The sequence below is a fragment of the Sphaeramia orbicularis genome, chromosome 18 (genome assembly GCF_902148855.1).
Source record: "Sphaeramia orbicularis chromosome 18, fSphaOr1.1, whole genome shotgun sequence".
Taxonomy (NCBI): domain Eukaryota; kingdom Metazoa; phylum Chordata; class Actinopteri; order Kurtiformes; family Apogonidae; genus Sphaeramia; species Sphaeramia orbicularis.
In genome coordinates this window covers 13,993,760-14,005,992 of record NC_043974.1, presented here as the reverse complement: position 1 = coordinate 14,005,992, position 12,233 = coordinate 13,993,760, and the positions used below count along the sequence as shown (strand labels likewise).

Below are 12,233 nucleotides of genomic sequence, written 5' to 3'. Positions count from 1 at the left end.
AGTGGTCTTTGAATAAAACAGTAATCCAAACCCTGCTCTGTCACTAAAAATAATACTCCACCCTTGAAGCTATGAAGATGGCCAAAGGGTATTTTAACCAAGAAAGCAAAAGAGAAACATGATATAGATTCTAATATATTTGACATATTGTTTGTGCATATACTGAAAAGTTGTGGCGATGACCTCACCAAGCTACGTTTTAGTTTTTAGTTATAAGGTTAAATTAATGCACAGGTATTTTATGGCATGCGAATGGGAAAAAGATGGCAGTACTTATACCCAATACCTGATGATATCAACAACAAAAACATTCCATTCTGGTGACGCCAAGAAACAAGTAAGGTGGAAAAAGAAAGTAAAACTCAAACCAAAAAGACAAAAACCACACATCACATCATCTTCATCCAGGTTTCAAGAAAACATGAAAACTCACACATACACAGGAAAAAAAAAAAAACGAAAAAACATAATGACTTCATTCACATATTTGATTAGGAGTGGGAGGAAGTGTTACTAATTTCATCCACACCATCTCCACAGTGCATCATTTAGCTTCCAATTAGCATAAAGCTTTGGATCTTTCGTAAATCATTAACCCCAGTCATCATTTTCACATACACATACTGTACATCCCTACCTACCAATACACCTATACTGACTTGCAAAAAATGAATAAATACATAAATATATTCATGAAGGCAACACAAAATGAATAAACAGCAAAATACCTGGCAGATCTGGCCTACACCGCTAGACTAGTGTTTGTCAGTGCCTGAGGAGAAAGGAAATGAAGGAGGACCACACCCTGAGCGCTGAACATAAAACCTTTAGACAACAGCTGGAGTGCCTTTGCAGTGGAGTGTAGCTGACACTGAATTTTCGTCAAAAAGACAAGCTTTTGTTGTCTTATTGATGTCCTATTGCAACAAGAAAAGCCCACGAGTTAAAAGCTTACTTACAGTATATATGTACAGCGACAGTTTTAATTCAGAGATTTTGCAAATGCTCTTATCAGTTTTTACGCTCATTTTAATTCTGATTTTAGTAAGGACATTTTAGAGCTGAAGCAGGACCTGAAGGACACTCAGCACCTTACCATTGAACTGAATGATGTCAGAAAGGCCTTTAGTACTGTGAAGATGAACAGGAGCCAGGGTCCTGACAACATCAGTGGTCAGTAAATCCTGTAAATCCTGTGCTAATGAAGTCAGTCCTGTATTTCAGACTGTTTTTTACAGCATATGCCCTCTTTCTGGAAAGATGCTGTTGTGGTCCCTGTCCCTAAATCCAGCCGTCCAAAAACCCTGAATGACTTCAGGCCTGTCACTCTCACCTCAATTTGTTATGAAAGTCTTTGAAAAACTGGTTAAGACTGCGATTCTACAGGAGACTGGATCCCATGCAGTTTGCACACAGGCCCAACAGAGGAGTGGAGGACGCCACACTGACTCTTTAAAACATGGTTTTTAAACATGTGGAGGGTAAAGGGGCATCTGCAAGGCTTTTATTTATAGACTTCTCTGCTTTTAACACTATCCAGCCCCACATTTTAACACAAAGGTTTTTAGAACAGGTTAAGATGAGTAAAAATCTGTTGGGCTGGATTTTAGACTTTTTAACTGACAGGTTGATCAATTTAGGTTTTCTTTAAACCAACAAGTGTGTCTCAATATACAAGAAGTTTTCACCCTGAACACATTCTATAAACACGTCACAATCTCATTTTAATTAGGCTTAAAGCTACATATGATGTTCGTCACCAATTTTTCAGCAAATCTGTAAAACCCGAGTCATAGACTAAGTATCAGAAATCCACTGGTGTTTCCATGATTACGCACCTGAATCACTCCCCTCACGGTGAAGAACTTTGAAGTGTACTCCACTACAAACAATCCATTTGTTTACATAGCTAAACAAAACTGTCACTCGTTTTTTTTTGTTTTTTTCGGGATTCCACCAAGAAGCATTTGAAGCTGTTTCTGTGTTTGTTGCCGCTACAGCCATACTCCGTGACATGGGTATAAAGGAGGACCCAAAAGCAGAGCCACAGAATTAAGTCTTTTTTCAGTTTATTTGACAAGCAAACAAACAACAGACAGGGGACAGGCAGAAGGTGGGTCAGAGGCAGGTGGAGGGTCGAGAGCCGGGGAATCCAAACGAGACCAGTAGGACGAAGGCTGAAGACGTAGTCGGGGACGGAAAGTGGGTCAAACAACCAGGTCACAGACTGAGAGACGTGGTCAGGAGATGGCTGGTCATTACTGGGGACTGAAGACAGGCAGGCTTGGTCGGACAGGCAGGCAGGTCGGAAATACAGGCAGGCGGGTCAGGTCAGGACAAGCAGGGTCAGGATCAGACAGAAGAAAACGCTGGAGAGTTAAACACGGCGGTAGAACAATCTGGCAACTGAACAGAGGACAGAGGGGTGAATATATAGGCCTAGTCTAAAGGGCTTCAGCTGAGCTGAACAGGTGAACACAGTTAACTGATGAGGAGGTGTGAATGTGAGAGTGATGAGGAGGTGTGGCTGAGAGGGAGAGAGAGAGGAAGAGCGAGAGAAAGTAGACAGGGATGTGACACTGCGGCTGCGTGGAATCCCGAAATCCCGGTCCGTGATTACAAAAAGACTAACAGATTCATGATAATTAGGCTATCACTCAGGTTTTACAGATTTGATGAAAAATTGGTGACAAATATCATACGCAGCTTTAAATGACCTAAGAATAAACCTAATGCAGTATCCTAAAATGTACAAGTCACCTATGTTTCGGACACCATGAGGGAGACATTGCATTTACATTTATGCATTTGGCAGACACTTTTTAGCTTACCGGCCGACAGGCTGTAAGCTATTGTCGTCATGCAGCGTCTGTCGTCGTCGTCTGTCATCTGTTACAAAAATTTCAATCTTCTTCTTCTCCAAAACTACAATTCTGATTGACTTCAAACTTGGTATACAGCTTCTTTATAATGATGTCAACAAAAGTTTGTGAAATTATTTGGATCCGGATCTGATTCTGGATTTGGTGCCACTTTGAAAAATTTCCCCATTATAAGCAATAGGAAGTGGATGGATGCAATAACTCAGTAAATATAAATGATATCCAGTGTAAATTTCTACAGTCCAGCCCTGATGGGGAGATGACCAAAACATAACGTCCACATGCTGATCAGGATCTTCTTCTGGATCCGGGAACTTACGGAAAATTTAACATGGGCTCTTATAGGGAAAACATTTCAATCGTCTTTTTCTCCAAAACTACAGTTCTGATTGACTTCAAACTTGGTATACAGCTTCTGTATGATGATGTCAACAAAAGGTATTGAAATTATTTGGATCCGGATCTGATTCTGGATTTGGTGCAACTTTGAAAAATGTTTCCTATTATAACACATAGGAAGTGGATTGATACAATAAATCACTAAGCATCAATGATATCAAGTTGGATTAGGTTGAATTTTTTATAGATCTGATTGGAATATGACCAAAACATGGGCTATTTCTGTCACAGAACTGGGTGATAATAAATGGCATCTGGATACATTTCCCAAAGCTTTTAATTTGGCCGTTAAGCTACGGGGCCATTGGTCCTATTTTTTCCAATACGACTTACAGGGGAAAAACCAAAATAAAATACAAGAACAGATGAAAGACATAAAACAGCTGTACAATTAAAAACAGTGTCGTACAGAAGAATAAAAAAAGCAAAATGATAGACTAAAATACAAGAATAGATTTAGAGGACATAAAACAGCTGACAATAAAAACAGTGTAATAATAATACCAAGTAAAACAACTGAATAAACACAATAATACATTTAAAATGGAATGTTTAAAAGTGCTAGGACATCCTGCCAAAGGGTGGAGTTATGATGGAAAAAAAAAAAAAATCACATGCAATTGGCAAGAGTGAAAAACTATTCTGCCTTAAAATCTTCAGTTGGTTTCCTTCATTTTACCTTTTGTTTTCTAAATACAGATTCGTATCCTGGGCAAATCTGCCTAATGGTTATATATGGTCCTGTAGTAATTTTTAACCTAATGTATATTACAAGGATTTCTGCAAACACTACTATGTTGTGTTTGCACAAAAATAAAGTAACAAAGCTATGATGAGTGGGATTTGAATCAAGGCAGAAAACAGACAAAAACACTTATTTAAATGCTTGTTGGTTCCATATCACATAAAAAAATATATATATTTGTGTTAATGGCATCAGGTAATGTTTTGTTAGTTTTGCCAGTTGTGTTTTTCAGTATTTCCTAAACGATGGTTTTCTTGCTGTTGAAGAAACTTTGAAAAAATGGACAGATTTGTAAAACACAACACTGGTTCAAGTTGATCTACTTCTGTGAGTACGTATGAAGTGGAGCAAAACCTCTCACATCTTCCACCCACTGGGGAAAACAGCTGCATTTTTACATTTTACACTTTTTACATCATTACTAGAGCAATGAAAAATCCTTTCTTTCTGTCTTATCTATCTAACGTAAATGAGAAGTAAAGGAGTGAAATGTGAAAACCTAAGAAAACCATGACTAGTTTCCAATAATAAGCTTTTAACTTGGATATATGTCAAATGGGAGTGTATATTATAGTGGGTCTCCTAAAATATTGCCCTGATTTCTTTTTATTACTAACCTGAGTGGTTTGTTGTGCTGTGTACTGCAGTTTCAGATTGCTGTGCAGAGTTCTGTGGTTCACCTTTGACCGAAATCTGTTGGGGCTGTATTAATGGAGAACACCTGAAGCCAATCTCCCGCTGACACTCTTCCCCCTCAGACTGGACGCTGATGATTGGCACAGGTGTATAAATATGTGGACTGAGTGGAGCAAAAGGAGAGCATCACATAGGACTGAGAGTCGACAGAGGCCCAGCACGGACTGCAGTGGATCGACTAGGGCACAGGTGTCAAACTCCGGTCCTCGAGGGCCGGTATCCTGCATGTTTTAGATATTTCCCTCTTCCTTCCACACCTGGTTCAATTAATGATCAGCTCATCATCATGCTCTGCAGAAGCCTGATAACGATGTAATGGCTTCCAGGTGTGATGGAAGAGGGAAACATCTAAAACATGCAGGATACTGGCCCTCGAGGATCTGAGTTTGACATCCCTGGACTAGGGCACGGGAAATGGACTGACCAGACAAGCGGGCATCTGTTAGTGATGTGACATTCACAAACGAATCGAGTCTTTTGAACGGCTCTTTGAAATGAACGATGGGAACCGAGTCTTTGTAAAGAGATGTTTTTTTTTGTTTTTAAAGGAGGGAGTGTCCGATTGCCTGTCAATTTAGTGTCACTGGGGAGGCATTGGGCAGCAGGAGAATGTTCGAGCAGAAAAAAAAGAGTGCTTGCACACTGCGCATGTCTCATGGCAAGAAGTTAACAAAAAAACAACAGTTTGAAGTGTGAGGTGAACATACTCAAGGAGGCGGAGCTGGAAGACTGGTCGAAACCGGAGAAAAGTTTGAGAGTGAGTGAGTGACCACCTGTGAGTAATGAGCCAAAGAAAAAGGAGTAGTATTTGGATGTACTTTTCAGAAAGAAAAAATGGGCATGCAACTTGCAATATTTGCAAAAAATATATATATCTTTCAAGTCTGGGTCAATGAATAATTTGCACCGCTACTTGAAAACTCAGCACCCGACTGTACTGGTGGAACAGCTCAGGTGAAACGTCAGTCACAGATGATACCAATTCTACAATTGAAAGTGACAATGATTGTGCAAGTGTGTCATCGGTTTCTTCAGCTGTCGCATCAACGCCTTCTCTGTCAGGTATTGTTCAGTCGGACCGTAAAAGTATTGCTTCTGCTGCATCCTCATCCTCTAACCCTAGCACACCTACTGAGCCCTCTTTACCTGCACAATCATTCCCTTCCTTGAAAGCAAAACAAACTGCTCTTAGTCAGTATCATTTTACACCTGCACTGACCCCACTCAGACAGGGGAAAATTTGATGAAGAAATAGCAAGATTGGTAGCTACAGATTTTCAGACATTTAGAATTGTTGAAGACAGGGGGTTCAGGAGAGTGTGCTATGCTCTCTTCCCCTCCTACGTTCTTCCAAGTAGGAAGCATGTGTCAAATATGGTTATGCAGATGTATGAAAGAGAAGCTGCATCACTGAGAGAACAGATATCCCAAGCATCAGCAGTTAGTCTGACTAGCAGACTGCTGGACTTCGAGAGCAACTACTTCTTTTATGTCAGTTACATGTCATTTTATTGACAATTTTCAAATGCGCTCCTGTTTGCTGGACTGCTTTGAGTTCACAGAGACACACCCTCAGATAATCTTGCAGAAAAACTGCTTGGTGTGATAGCAGAGTGGGGAGTCGACAAAAAGTGGTCTGCTGCATCTCTGATAACGCTGCCAACATTACAGCTTAGGCAGTTCAAAAAACAGGATGGAACCACCTCCCTTGCCTGGCACAAAGTCAGTCTAATTGTAAGAGATGCCCTCAAAAATGCACAACCCTTAATCAACAAGGTGCAAGATGATGTCACATATTTTCATCGAAGCACAGTGGGAGCGCAGAAACTTAAAGAAATGCAGTGCCAAATGATGATGGAGGAGTTAAGACCCAAGCAAGATTGTGCCACCCGATGGAACTCTACATATTATATGTTGCAGAGTTATCTGAGGAGCAAAGATTCCATTGTCTCTGTAATGGCAAAATTACTTATATCCATATATATTCATATATATTTTCACATATTTCATATCTCATATAGGCTTCTAACTCTATTTCAGATATATTCCTGTCACTGTATATTATAGAGCAGTTTGGACCTCTTTTGTGTTGTGTCCAGAGTAGAAGGCCAAACCAACATTTCTCACCGGGGTCTTATCTCTAAGTTCCTGACACTAACCAAACCACTTTCGACACATCATAATTTTCTCATGGGAGACAGAAAACTACAGGGTGATTTGTATTTTTGGGTTCAGACCGTCTCAGTCTTTTGTCTGAGGGATATCTCTTTCTGTGGAGCTCCAAATAAAGGGATTTCTTTGACACTGAACGTTTGAACTTATCCTTCTTTATTGAAGATGAATTAGTAGAGTAATATTTTTTCCATAACAGTCTCCACCTTGGCCATTACAAGTGCTCCTGTCACTGCCTTAACACAAGGAGAAAGGACTGTAGTGAAGGAGATGTGTATGGTGTTAAAGCACTTTGAAGAGGTCGCAGTTGAGATCAGTGGAGAAAGGTATGTATTGTGAAGTATTTAATAATTATATTATCTCACCAATTGTATATGATGTGTAATGTCAGTTTCTTCACTGATGCTACCAATAATCCATCCATCCATCCATCCATCCATTATCTGCTGCTTATCCGGGGCCAGGTCACGGGGGCAACAGTCTAAGCAGGGATACCCAGACTTCCCTCTCCCCAGACACCTCCTCCAGCTCTTCTGGCAGGACCTCGAGGTGTTCCCAGGCCAGCCGAGAGACATAGTCTCTCCAACGTGACCTAGGTCTTCCCCGAGGTCTCCTCATACACGACATACACGGAACACCTCCCCTGGGAGGCTCCCCCTTGAACTGCCACCTTACCGTGGTGGGGGAGTTTGAGCACCCGAATGATCCCAGGAGCTATGTTGTCATGGGCTTCATGCCCCTGGTAGGGTCTTTCAAAGCAAACAGGTCCTGGGTGACGGCCCAGACTAAGAGCAGTTCAGAAGCCCCTATGAAAAAGAAACATCCGAAGAACGTGATGTCCCCCGGCATGGCGCAGCCGGGGCCCCACCCTGGAGCCAGGCCCGGGGTTGGGGCTCATAAGCGAGCGCCTGGTGGCTGGGCCTTTGCCCACAGGGTCCGGCCAGGGCCAGCCGTCCAATGGACTCACCACCCACCGAGGGAGCCGTAGGGGCCGGGTGTAATGTGGATTGGGTGGCAGTCGACGGCAGGGGGCTTGACGACCTGATCCCCAGACACAGAGTCCAATAAGACATAATTACTTTAAAAAGCTATAGAATTTGATTTTATAATTTGTTTAATTTACATCACAAATGATTATTCCATTTTTTTTTTTACACCCTTTGATGTTTTATCTCCAAGCTACGTAACGGCCTCAAAGGTCATTCTGCTGGCAAGGGGACTGCAGAGAATCACATCTGATCATCAGAGGAGGGTGACAACACTGGCAGCAAAAGATGTTGTTGCTAGTCTGTCCTCTAACATGGCAAGTAGATTTCATAGAATGGAGTCACACCCCATTCTCGCAGATTCAGCAGCTCTGGACCCCAGATTCAAGGAGATGGTGTTTACAGAGGCCAGAGCAACAGATGAAGCCTTCCAAAGATTATCCACTGATGCAGCACGAATTACTCTTGACACTGACCAAAGTCAGACCATCCAAGGGGAGGGAGGACGATGCATACAAGAATCTGCTGTCTGGAGCTACTTTAATGAACAAGTAAGTATAGCATCATCACTCAAATAAATCTGAGTAAAGTTATATGGTCATTGTTTCATAATTATTTTCATTTCATATGCAGGTGGCTGGAGCTGTGGCAAGCAGAAACCCAACAGCTGACGCCATTATGGGGGTGCGGGCTTTCATAGAGGAGCCACTTCTTCTAAAAAGTGGGGATCCTCTAAAGTGGTGGCAGAGTCGGCCCTGGTACATCCCAGACTTACCAGACTTGTGGTAAAGAAGCTGTGCATTGTTGCAACTTCAGGGCCTTCGGAGAGAGTGTTCTCTAAGACAGGACAAATATTCTCTGAAAGGAGAAACCGCCTCAAGCCTGAAAAAGTGAGAGCACTTGTCTTCCTAAATGCAAATTTGCAAGATTAGAAATGTGAGAGAAGAAAGTTGAAACCCTCTTTGTTTTCAGTTGTTTTCTTTTTGCTAAGATTGTTTCTTTTTGTTCAGTTGTAGCAACATCCGGTGCATACATCTGTAGGCCAAAAGGTGCACATTTTATTTTTTTTTCTGTTTCTCATTACGGCATTCCTTTTCTTATTACCACATTTTATTTCTACTTTGAAGAACAACTGTTTGAAGATATTTGTGCATTGTGCAGCTTTCTAGTATTTACATATATTTTTGTTTATGTTGCCGTAGTCACATACAATGTAACTTAGGCAACATGAACAAAAATGTATGTACATATGTATGTATATGTGTATGTATGTCATACATACAGCTTTTTACAATGTTCAAAAGATGTAAAACATTATTTATATTATTTATTTTTCTACAGTTCCTTATCTTTATATACAGAGTAGAAGTGAGAGAACTGATGTGGTATCATTTTGATATTTACATTAGAGATATAAGGTATTTGGCAATGTTGAAGTATTTTATTTGCACTACAGTTTTGTAGGTATTCAAGTACTGTAATTGCAGTGATTAATCACTGTTGTGTTATGTGCAATTTTTTCCCGTTTGTTTACACACATTTATTGTTTTGAGGAGAATAAAATGTTATTTCATAAGAAAATGTTTTATTTTCTTCTTCATTTTTAGGCTACAGACTAGTCCACATAATGTACCATGATGTTTTTGGTCCAATTCCAGCATTTGCCTAATGTCACCTCTCATGTCATGGATTTAGCCCACACATTTGAACTAACTGTTCTTTTTTATGGTAAGATAATATTTACTGCTGCGTCGACATTATTAAAATGTAATGTCAATCATCACATGTAGCCTATTTAGTCATTAAAACATTGGTGTTTCAAAATAATGCAAAAAACTTAAAAGCCAGTCTTTTGAACGGCTCTTTTCAGTGAACAGCTCCTGATTGAACGGCTTCCTTCAAAGAGCCAAAAGTCCCATCACTAGCATCTGTCAATAAAAGGAACAACGTCGGAGGAGGACCAACCGCTCGAGCTAAGTAAAGAACATGCCCTGTCGTGGTTTCCTGGAAATGTTTTTCGGTGGCGTGCACCAGTTGAACGTCAATCATCTGCCGTGAAGTTACTGGCTTCTGGGACCCAGCGGATCTAGATGAGCGGGTGAGGAGACCGGATGAGGCTATACAATGCAACCCAATGAGCTAATAGTCAGGGAGCCAATGTATCAAAAGCTCATTAAAATGGGTTGAACCTGACATGGTCTGCCATACTTTTTATTTGCGTTTTTTTGTTAATTTTGATCCTAAGGACCAATAATTGGGGGGTCTGCTCTGCTGGAAATATCGCAAAAAAAAAAAATTGTGGTCTTAGTGTATGTACCCCTCACTTTTTGATATAAAATTTTGAAAAATGAAAATTTCCTTCAATCCTCAGTGGGCTTGGTAAGCTGTCAATAAATGCATTCCAGATGCAAAAAACACATATGGTGACAACCTTCAATGAAAAAATAATTCTTAAAACACATTTCTGCATGATTTTGGCTCAATTTAATGCAAAAAAAATTAGGCGTTTTCTCACTTTTTTCCAATATTTGCAACTTTACTTCATTGGCAATCAACTATTCCCCCAAGTTCTGACATCAGCCAATATGCCATTCTTTTCACCAAATAATATACTCACGCCACAGAAAAAAATATAAAAATCCAACCAAAATCAATGGATCTGTGATGATTTCTCTACTAGTTGGCAATACAGGCCCAGAACCTCAATAGAATTTTAAGCTACACTCAAAATTCCAAAAGACATACTAGATATTTAACATGGTTGTGAATGTCCACATTATTAAAAATCATGGCATAACTCTGAGAAATCACTTGAGGTCTATGTACCCTGAGATGTCAATCATTAATGGAAAAAAAAAAAAAAAAACACCCACAGCTCAGATTTACAAACGCAACGGCCGTAGCTTAGGAAATTAAAGTGGGCTGATATAATGACAGGTGGAGGCAGAAATAAAAGAACTGGTGAAACTGGAGAAACATAACAGAACATATAAAACACTAATAGTGATAGTAATACACACTAATGCTGTGAATGTACAATTATTTCTGAAGTCTTTGAGTCCCTTATTAACCAGCTAAAGCCGGTGTCATGGTTAAGGCCAGAGGCTGTAATATCCATATCAAGCTGCTCATATTTGATCAGATAACACTCTGAACCCTGATCCTGTTGGTCTGCAGATGTTTACCAACAGCAGGGTAATGAAAAACCATCATCCTAGTGCATTAGAACTCAGGCTGACTGATTAGGTTTGTGATCTGTGCTTTGACCACCAGGTTGATACTATCTGTAAGAAAGCACATCAGCGCATGTATATTTACCAGAAACACCATAGTTTTAACCTCCAAGTGTCTAAATTTATTTATAATTACAGAAAAAAATGTATTTGTGTTGTTGCTGTGACACAGACCCTACACATGTGAATTATGTGCAACATGTGCAACCATGCAATAATCTTCTGTCCTTCGATAAAAATGTAATATCTATTCAATATTTATTAAAAATAAATGCACTATTTTTATATAGACATAGGTATACATACTGTTTTACATAGATGTGCATACTGTTTTTACAGGAAATACATATTGTTAATACTGTTACAGGCAGAGTCAGAGGTAGAGGAGTTCCAGTGAGAGGAGGGAGAGGAGCAGGCCGAGGCGTTTTTCCCTTGTTGCCTGGCAAGGGACAATATTGCCTGTGATATAGATGAGATCCTGTGGCCTGACCCAGTGCAATGACGTGATGCTGCATAATATATGTGTGTGTGGGATAAATACTGTAAATAAAAAATATCACACCCTGAACATTGTTTTCACTGAGTATTGTTGTGTGTACTGAATCCTCTCTAGTGTTTGCATAGAGTTGTAATACAGTACAGTAGTGTGCATACTGTATTTTCTGTAGATTTACATACTGTTCATATGAAACACACATCTATGAAGGCCCAATACTTTACAGTGATATATTCTGAGAACAGATGGTGTAAGGTTTCTAAAAATATGCTTTGGCAGTTGTGGAAAAAAGAACATTCTCACACACTGAACACTGTGTTTTCCATTGTTTTTTTGTAGTGTGTAATGATGTGTATAGTGTTTAAATTTTTGCAGGCTTTGAGCAGCTGTTTTGGAGTGAAAGTTTGAATTTTGAAGAGAGAAGGTGTAGTTTTGTTTATGTAGCTTTAGAAAAGTGTGCTGTGTTTAGAGTTTTGGAAAAATGGAGGAAAATTTTGTCAAATGTGTTTTAGCAGTTGAGAAAAACTGTAATAGAGATACATACTGTTTCAATATATATATATATATATATATATTAGGCCTGTAACAGTACACAAAATTTTTGGTTCGGTACGTTTTCGGTTT

At 39.8% G+C, this 12,233-nt stretch overlaps 1 protein-coding gene across 2 annotated transcripts in view; it reads left to right on the top strand.

Annotated features, from left to right (window-relative positions):
* The window catches only part of LOC115438847 (GTPase IMAP family member 7-like), a 28,727-nt gene that overhangs the window by 4,317 nt on the left and 12,177 nt on the right, over positions 1-12,233 (top strand). The window lies entirely within an intron of this gene.